The sequence below is a fragment of the Pongo abelii genome, chromosome 16, assembly GCF_028885655.2.
Source record: "Pongo abelii isolate AG06213 chromosome 16, NHGRI_mPonAbe1-v2.0_pri, whole genome shotgun sequence".
Taxonomy (NCBI): domain Eukaryota; kingdom Metazoa; phylum Chordata; class Mammalia; order Primates; family Hominidae; genus Pongo; species Pongo abelii.
The window spans coordinates 15,080,028-15,089,839 of record NC_072001.2 but is presented as its reverse complement, the minus strand read 5'-3'; the positions used below and the strand labels follow the sequence as shown (position 1 = coordinate 15,089,839).

The 9,812-nt window shown below is 41.7% G+C and overlaps 1 pseudogene; it reads left to right on the top strand.

Moving 5' to 3' along the window:
* The first annotated feature begins 588 nt into the window (after positions 1-588).
* On the top strand, positions 589-9,592 carry LOC134760238 (E3 ubiquitin-protein ligase HERC2-like; annotated as a pseudogene).
* Positions 9,593-9,812: the final 220 nt, after the last annotated feature.

Sequence of the window (9,812 nt, the reverse complement as noted above, 5' to 3'; positions counted from 1 at the left end):
ACGTGTGTGTGTTTGTGTGTCTGTCTTTTTTTTCTTTTTTCTTTTTTTTTTTTGAGACCGAGTCTCGCTCTTGTCACTCAGGCTGAGTGCAGTGGCGCGATCTCAGCTCACTGCAACCTATGCCTCCTGGGTTCAAGCGATTCTCTTGCCTCAACTTCCTGAGTAGCTGGGATTACAGGCACCCGCCACCACGCCTAGCTAATTTTTTTATATTTTTAGTTGGGACGGGGTTTCACCATGTTGGCCAGGCTGGTCTCAAATTCCTGATCCCAGGTGATGTGCCCTGCTCAGCCTCCCAAAGTGCTGGGACTACAAGCATGAGCCACCTCGCCCGACCATGTGTCTTTTTTCTTGTATGTTACATAAGAGGTAGCATAGTATTTACACTATTATGCACCTTTTCATTTATATTTCTTGAATGACTTCCATGAAATGTAAAATGATTAAGTCACTAATTCAGTAAATCATTGATTTTATTACCGAATGATTGAATACATAAGGGGGATTGAGATTTTTTTTCCATATCATTCTTTAAAAATTGCAATGTGAGTGTGAGCACTCTGTAAGCTTATCTCGTTTATCATTGCCAGCTTGTATTCTCAAGAAATGAGCTGTGTGGTCTGTGGAATGAAATGGTTAAAGATGGAGAAATTGTATACACTGGAACTGAATCAACCCAGAATGGAGAGCTCCCTCCTAGAAAAGGTAAGGGACTTTAACTAGTGTTTTTTATTTTGTAAAGACCATTATAAAATGCATTTTATAGAAATTTTGTAATGTCCTATAGGAACAAAAGCTTTGAGCTTAACTCTTTGAAGTTTTGCTTTTTACTTTGGAGATTGTTGTCTAAAATGGTAGTTAATACAAGCTGCCTGGATTTTATTGTTTTATGTGATTTGAAGGCATTTTTATTGCAAAACCATCTTGCTGCATTTGTGGTGTTCTTTGGGGGTGTATTAAACACTTTTTGGAAGCCTTTGGCCTGCAAGGAAATGCCATTGAACAATGTTATTTAGCATTGTAATTTTGAATGCTCAATAATACTATCATTAGGTTGTTCCTAACAGTGGCTGTGTTTCAGAGTCCCCATTGAGGTTTAAAAGAAATGGGTGCTTGTATACACCCTAAACTTGTTGAATCTGAAAAGATCCTTGGTTGAGAACCGTTGTTGAAGTTTGTTGGTCCCCCTACTTGAGAGTCATCAATGTGGATAAAGCTACCAGTTTAGAAAGTATTTATTCTAAGTTGAAATAGCTCAGTTGGGAGAGCGTTAGACTGAAGAAAGTATTTCTTCTTCTTTTTTTTTTTTTTGAGATGGAGTCTTGCTCTGTCACCCAGGCTGGAGTGCAGTGGCACGATTTCGGCTCACTTCAAGTTCCGCCTCCCAGGTTCATGCCATTCTCCTGCCTCAGCCTCCTGAGTAGCTGGAACTACAGGCGCCCGCCACCACGCCTGGCTAATTTTTTGTGTATTTTAGTAGAGATGGGGTTTCACTGTATTAGCCAGGATGGTCTCGATCTCCTGACCTCGTGATCCACCCGCCTCAGCCTCCCAAAGTACTGGGATTACAGGCATGATCCACCGCACCCGGCAAGTATTTCTTCTTTTGTGGAATGAATTGGAATGGTGTCCACTTGAAAATACATGGGGACCAGGTGCGGTGGATCATGCCTGTAATTCTAGCACTTTGGGAAGGCTGAGGTGGGCAGATCATTTGAGGTTGGGAGTTTGAGACAAGCCTGGCCAACATGGTGAAACCCCATCTCTACTACAAAATACAAAAATTAGCCAGGCATAGTGGTGGGCGCCTGTAATCCCAGCTACTTGGGAGGGCAAGGCAGGAGAATTGCTTGAAGCCAGGAGGTGGAGGTTGCAGTGAGCAGAGATTGTGCAACTGCACTCCAGGCTGGGCGACAGAGTGACACTCCATCTCAAAAAAAAAAAAACAAAAAACACAAAACAAACCATGGGAAAAAGTATTAGTCTCTCTTTTCAGTTTCAGTGTCAAGCAGAGTTACCCGTGTTTTTTTTTAATTTATTTTTTATATTTGTTTGAAAACATTCATACACACACAATAACTGACGTGTACAATGAGTGGCTGCAGACCCACCTCCATGTTCTGCCACTGTATTTGGCTCCACATCCTGCTGTCTGTCCATCTGCTGTTTGTCTCACCTAGCTCCTTAGACACTCATGTATGTAATTGATTCTAGTTTAACTTTGTTTTTGACTTTCAGGTAAAATTTATGTATAATGAAACGCATCTATTTTGAGTTTACCATTTCACAAGTTTTGACAAATGTAACCTGTGTAACCCACATCTTTATCATGACTCTTGCTCAGAAAGTTCTCTGGTGTCCTGCCCCTTCTTCCCAGAGGCAATAGCTGGCCTGATGTTTCTCCAGCATTGACAAATTGTGCCTGTTCTAGAACTCCATAAATGGAATCATGTAGTTAGGTTCTTCTGTGTCTGGCTTCTTTCATTCTGCATAGTGCTTTTGATTTTCATCTTTTTTTTTTTAAACAACATATTGGGTTTATATTTAATATAGCACTTCTCATCAGGAGGTGTTACTCAGTTAATATAAAGTTTTTTTTTTTAACATTAAATCTCTTTTCTATGTCAATGTCTATAGTGTTTTTTTTTCCCTTTAACATTAAGTCTTTTCTCCATTTCAGTATTAGATACACTGAATACATTTTTCTAAATGATTTTTTTTCTTCCCAGAGATAAATGTTTCCCTTTTTAGCTGACTATTGGATATCTAAATACAATATTAACTTGGGAGATGACAGAAGTCTAATAAAATACAGAGAACAGACTCACTGATTTAGGAGGCAGTGATTACAACTGAACAGTGGTGATTTCCTAGGATTCTGGGCAAAATCCATTTGTGTACCAATTTGTTCCCATTTCATGGAGTCAACTCAGAAAGTAAAACTCTCTTACTTACTAATTCTTGGAAATTTTCAGACACCAAAGCTTACATTTAGTTTCAGTAGCACAAAGGTTCTCGGAGTGAGGTTTCATTCATTAGGCCTTTCAAAGTCACATCTGTTCAGTTTTTTCTTTTGTGCATATACCCGCAAGCAAGTACAAATGCCTGTAATACTGAGAACCACACCTTTTAACGAGAGAGCAGTTGCATCACTGGCTTCCACTGCCTTGACAACAGGCAGCACCAAAAGCAGTGACATGAGGACTAAGGACAATTGTGTTGAAACTGAGGTCATGGTGTTGGGATCTTGAGGGCTGAATGTTCCAAATAAATGGTATATATAGAGAGAATTCTCTCTGACTTGAAATTTTCCCTTTCTGGACCTGTGGATGCTGAGGCTAAGAGTGTCCACATGACAGTGTCTTCCAAGACAGGAATCAGCAACCTTTTTTTTTTTTTATTGTATCAGTAATTCATTCTGTATATTTTTAAAAGTTTTAACCTCTTCTTCCTAGCCCTCCAGTATTTGTTTATAAATTAAAACATTTCCCAAAGTGTTTTCTGTGAAACAATAGTTCTAAAAGGTGCTCTAAGAAAAAAAGCTAAGTACATGGCAAAATCCAGAGTATATGTTTTATTCATTATATTTGATGAATTTTTTTGTTTTTTCCTCTTCAGAGGGAGTCTTGCTCTGTCGCTCAGGCTGGAGTGCAGTGGCATGATTTTGGCTCACTGCAACCACTGCCTCCTGGGTTCAAGCAGTTCTCTGCCTCAGCCTCCTGAGTAGCTAGGATTACAGGCACCCTCCACCATGCCCAGCTAATTGTTGTATTTTTAATAAAGATGGAGTTTCACCATCTTGGTCAGGTTGGTCTTGAACTCCTGACCTCATGATCTGCCCACCTTGGCCTCCCAAAGCGCTGGGATTACAGGCATGAGCCACCATGGCTGGCTCACATTTCATGAATTTTTTTGTCCTTTGTTCTTTTAAAAATCATGGTTAGAAAGCAGAGCGTAATTGTTCTTTATGTAGATCCCAACTGATTCGGGGTGTTAGGGAGATGTTTTGACATTCAATAAATGTTTTTGTTTTCCATTATTAAGACTATGAATATTTTATCTTATTTTCTGAGACAGGGTCTCAGAATTTGTCAAATGTGTAAAATTTATAGCCAGATGTAGGGTAGGGGTGGCCTACTTTCTCTAAAGGGCCAGATAGTAAATATTTTAAGGTCTCAATGGACCCTATGGTCTCTGTCATAGCCATGGGACCTTGCAGCTGTAGTGCCAAAGTAGCCACAGACAATACTGCGTCAGCGGGCAGGGGACGTTCATTCTGTAAAGTTTATTTATGGACACAAAAGATGAAGTCCTCAGAATGTTTGCAAGTCACAAAACACTGTTTTCCTTTTGATTGTTTTTCAATTATTAAAAAATATAAAATACGGTGGCCGGGCATGGTGGCTCACACCTGTAATCCCAGCACTTTTAGAGGCCGAGGCAGGCTATCACCTGAGGTCAGGAGTTCGAGACCAGCCTGGCCAACATGGTGAAACCCCATCTCTACTAAAAACAAAAAATTAGCCGGGCATGGTGATGCATGCCTGTAATCCCAGCTCCTCGGAGGCTGAGGCACGAGAATCACTTGAACCTGGGAGAATCGCTTGAACCTGGGAGGCAGAGGTTGTGGTGAGCCAAGACTCTGTCTCAAAACAACAACAAAAGTAAAATACTTTCTCTGCATTCAGACCATACACAAAGAGGCTGTGGGCTGGGTTTGGCCAGTGGGCTGTGGTTAGTGACCACACACACACAACACACACACACACACACACACACATAGGGCAGAGTGTGGCATTTAGAGCCAGCACCTGTGTTCTCACCTGAGCTGTGTTCCTGGCTGGGTTCTACTCTGTATTCTGTGACATGAGGTGTCTACCTTGGTAAACTGGAGGCTGTTTTAGCTTGCATTCCCACTGGCAATCTGTCACGTTTCTGTTGCTCTGTGTCTTTGTTAGCACTTGATGTTACCAGTGTTTTTCAATTGAGCCATTCTAACAAGTCTAGTGGGATCTCATTGCGGTTTTAATTGCACTTCCGTAATGGCTAACGATGCTGAATATCATGTTCTTCTTTGCCACTCTTGTATCCTCTGTGAAGTTCCTGTTCAGATCTTTTGCACAGAAAAAGCTGTATCATGGAACCAGTGAAATAACCAAGGAGAGGTTGATTAAAGTTCTGTTTATAACCCTAGAAGATGCCTGCCCTAGGGATATGGGATGGCTGAACATAGGACACCGACACTGCACAGATGTAATAGCAGTTTATTAGTCACACATGCTCACAGCCCTGGGGGTGGGGGAGACCGCATGCCACATGGGGGCTGCACTTGGGAACAGAGTGAACCACCAGGGGCTGTGGGAGACATATTTTGTAGTAACAGGAGGGTGATGTGATTGGCTTGTTTGAATATCTCTGGGCCGGCAGGGATGAGCAGGCTGGGGTCGGGTCTCCAATGATAAGGAGGTTGTTTGACTTTGGGATCTTATACCTGAGAGCAGAGCTCCAGGGAGACCTTGTGGTTAGGCTATTGAGGCCTTCTTGATTTTACCGATCTCAAGGCAGCACATAATATTTGGTCTTAATTTCAGGCCACAAAAGACATTCTTCTATATCTACTTTCTGTGGCACTTTTCAAAAGGTTTTGTCCTTAGTGTTTAGCAGCTGATTATGATGTGCCTCGTCATGGCTTCCTTTAGGATTTATCTTGTGTGGGCTTTGCACAGATTCTTCAATCTGCCTAGGTTTATGTCATTTGCCGAACCTAGGAAGTTTTCAGCCATTAGTTCTTTGGATATTTTTTTCAGCATTCACCTTTTCTCTGCTGTTATTAACCTGTGGGGTCTGTGCTAATTCTAGGTAGTTAGTTTCAGAATTGAATTGCACTGTGGGACACACAGCTGGGTGTCGCAGAGAACTGGAGAATTGCTTGGTGCAAAATTCCATACATTTGGTGTCAGAAATGTTGTAAACAGAGGAACTGTTTCCTTAGAGATTTTTAGATACTCATTATTTGTAATCTGGATGGGATATCATGTCTTTCACCGACTGAGATACATTTTTCTAATTATGTTGTTTAGATGTTTAGTCACAGCCTTCTGTGATGGAAGGTGTTTAGACTTCAAGGTTAAGGTTATTTCTCTCTTCTCTTCGCTTACTATGTAAGGAGTTTTATGACAGTTGTTTTTGACTGAAACTTTACATTCAGTGGCCTAAAGTCATTTTTCTCAGCTTTTCCTTTTTGTCCCAGTGCTCTTGAATGATGCTATCAGTGACAGTGCCCCTGCATAGCAGTGCTTCCCAGTTGGCAGTGGAGTAGGGCCTTGTAAAGAGTTAAAAGATTTTTGAATTGTACTCCTTTTCTACACCCTCCATTTTCCCATGGGTACGCAAGCACTGGGACTCACTGGATAAAAGCAATTGGTGTGAAATTGAAGTAGGTAAATATCAAAAACTAAGTTTCTCAGTTGTGAAATCTACTAGGAAGTTAATGAAATATCATTTTGGAAGACACACTTTAAATAATTTGATATATTGGTTTCTTTTTTTTTTTTTTTTTTCCCAGATGGAGTCTTGCTCTGTTGCCCAGGCTGGAGTGCAGTGGTGCCATCTCAGCTCACTGCAAGCTCTGCCTCCCAGGTTCACGCCATGGTCCTGCCTCAGCCTCCCGAGTAGCTGGAACTATAGGCGTCCACCATCATACCTGGCCATTTTTTTGTATTTTTAGTAGAGACAGGGTTTCATCGTGTTAACCAACATGGTCTCCATCTTCTGACCTCGTGATCCACCCACCTCGGCCTCTTAGAGTGCTGGGATCACAGGCGTAAGCCACCACTCCTGGCTGATATATTGGTTTGTTTATGAAAATTATACTGGATCTGTTAGAGGTATGATTGATGTATTTTATTTTTAAGTTGTCAAACATTCAGTTAATGATGTGTGTTGTAACTTTTCGGGGAGGGACATTTGCAGAGACTAATGGTATGGCATTCTGAAAAGCGATTACAGATTAAAAAAATTTTAATTCTGCAGATGATAGTGTCGAATCAAGTGGAACAAAGAAAGAAGATCTGGATGACAAAGAGAAAAAAGATGAAACTCCTGCACCTGTATATAGGGCCAAGTCAATTCTGGAGAGCTGGGTATGGAGTAAGCAACCAGGTAATCTTTGATCAGAGATAGAAATTAGTGTAGACATTTTGCCTCCAGATCCTCAGGTGGTTTTAGAAATTGGTTCTCTAATTCTGTAGGAGGTGGTTGATACTGGTATAGTCTTACACATCATTGAAACTGGAAAAGATAGCTATTCTTCTGCTTATGTTTTGGATAATGAGATAAATTATTTCATGCTTCACACACTTGGAGTATGTCATCTACTGTAATATAGTATCTGAATGAACACTTTAAATAAAATACATTTCTGTAAGTTAATTGTATACTTTAAAAATCTCTGAAAAATTTGAGTAGCAAGTCTCAGAAACTTGATTCTAAATATTAAAAATATATCCTTCCTTGGGAGGGAGTGTGTAGTAAACATGTTAAGTGTGATTGTAAGCATACTGTCTTTCTGGAGGTCGCTTTGTTCCTGCATCCACTGCTTTCATTTCAGGGATGTTCATGGAACACCAGGCACGAAAGGGCCAGAAGCATCCCCCTGCAGGACCAGCACTTGGCCCTGGCCATCCTGCTGGAGCTGGCTGTGCAGAGAGGCACGTTGAGGTGAGGGCTGCCGCAGACTGGAAATGCTTTGGGGAAGCACCTCTGTGTCCAAATACCTGTTGCGTTGTGTGCATTTCACTAAATCGTGTGTGACTGCAGCAGATGTGGTGCTCTGTAACCAGAGAACCATGTCCCAGAGCTCGCTCTCTCTTTACCTTTTCTTCTCTTCCTCTTTTATGCTCAGTTTTCTAGCCTGGGAACTGTTCTTTTTTTTTCTTTCAGTTTTTCTCATTTAATTATTTTTATTCCATGAATTTAAGATCCTAGAAGTTCCATGTAAACGTGCTCTTTGAGCTTCTTGACTGGTCTTTCCTATCAGCAGAAGGCAATGTCTTATGCTAAAGTCTCGGTGTCAATTCAGTGATTTAATTACCACGGCTTTACTTTCATTTCCTTTAATATCCCAAGTATTGCTTCACTTCTATCTAGCTGTTTGCTTTTATTTTTGATCAACCATGAAGAAAAGAAGTTAATCTGTTTTTACAAGGAATAAATATGTTTTCTCCTTTAGCCAAATGTTGTCTGCCATCCTGTTGTTGCTTCAGCTGTGGGACAGCGGGGCACAGGAGACTGACAATGAGCGTTCTGCCCAGGGCACCAGTGCCCCACTTTTGCCCTTGCTGCAAAGGTTCCAGAGCATCATTTGCAGGAAGGATATGCCTCACTCCAATGGCGACATGTACGTGAGTGTCATGATGGAACTTTGTGTGTAGGTGGCACTTGAGTCTACTTATTTTTCACGCAAGACCAGCGTGTGTGTCCGCGGCAGTGTTTTTCTCTGGCATGTGTGTGTTTGGTGGTAACAGCAGTGAGTCAGGTTAGACAGGTATAGGAGGTCACTTGTTTGTGGAGAAGACTCGGATCAGTGAGCGCCGACTTCCTTGTCAGCACAGAACCAAGCTTGAAACACGCACTTTTAAATCAATACCAGAAAAGAATGACGAAAAGAGCGGCCTGCTTTGTTGGTCCTTCCTATGTACTGGGCTCTGTGCAGGGCATGTCACCTGAGCTATCACTCTGTTTAGTACCAGCTCCCCCCTTAACAGGTGTGGACGCCGAGCTGGGGGAGGAGCAGGCGTGTGGGGCCCTGGGCGTAAACCTCCAGGACTGCTGGTCTTTACAGGTCAAGTACAAGTTGGATTTTGCATCTTTTTGGGAAAGTCTTAGGCATTTCAATATCATGCTTTGGTTTAATTTTTCTATTATTTGGCAGTCTTTAAGCTAATGATAATAGGACTCTTCTGCCTTTAGAAGAATTAGAACTATGATTTAATTTGCAAATGAAAGTCGGCGTTCTCCAGAGTGGGCAATGTTTAGATTAAAATAAATGTTTTGGTTTTAGATTTCGAGGCCAGCTTGAGATGCTGTGCTGGGTTCCCACAGAGGTGCTTCTGCCTTTCTCCAGGGCTCCTAGGCCTGTAGGGTGGTTTGCTCATGTTAGTAATCTGTGTGGATTCAACTTACCTGTGGTATCATAAATGTATACACGCACAGTCAATGTTGTGTACATGTATACCGCAAATTTAGACATTTACACAGTTTATATGCTGCACAAATACGTAGCTGTATAGTATAACTATATCATCAGCATTGTCATTTGATGGGTCAAATGAGTCAATACCAACATATAAAGAGTGGGTAAAGGCTAACTGTGTTACTTTAATTTTTCCCACCATTTCTGAATGTTTGTTTACTTTTCCTTTCTAGCTTTTGTCTGGCCCTCTGAGCCCCAGTGAGAGTTTCCTGAGGTACCTCACCCTTCCACAAGACAATGAGCTTGCCATTGATCTGCAACAAATGGCGGTTGTTGTCACGGCCCTTTTAGACCGTCTGGCTACACCCTGTAGATGCCTTTGCCGTATAGCTCTCCAACATCTCATAAGGTGTGTGTGCAAGAACCCTGTTCTCCATGTGTTTTGTAGCTAGTACCACTTGTAGGTTCTCATCCTGGGCCTGTGTGGAGACTTGCTTTTTCTGGTATTGGTAGGGGGAGCTGGCCTGTGCTTTTTAAACATGTTTGCAGTTGAAGGTGTTATCCGTGTTGAGAGTGAATGATGAGCAAGCTGAGGCACACAGGCCTGGGGACCCAACCT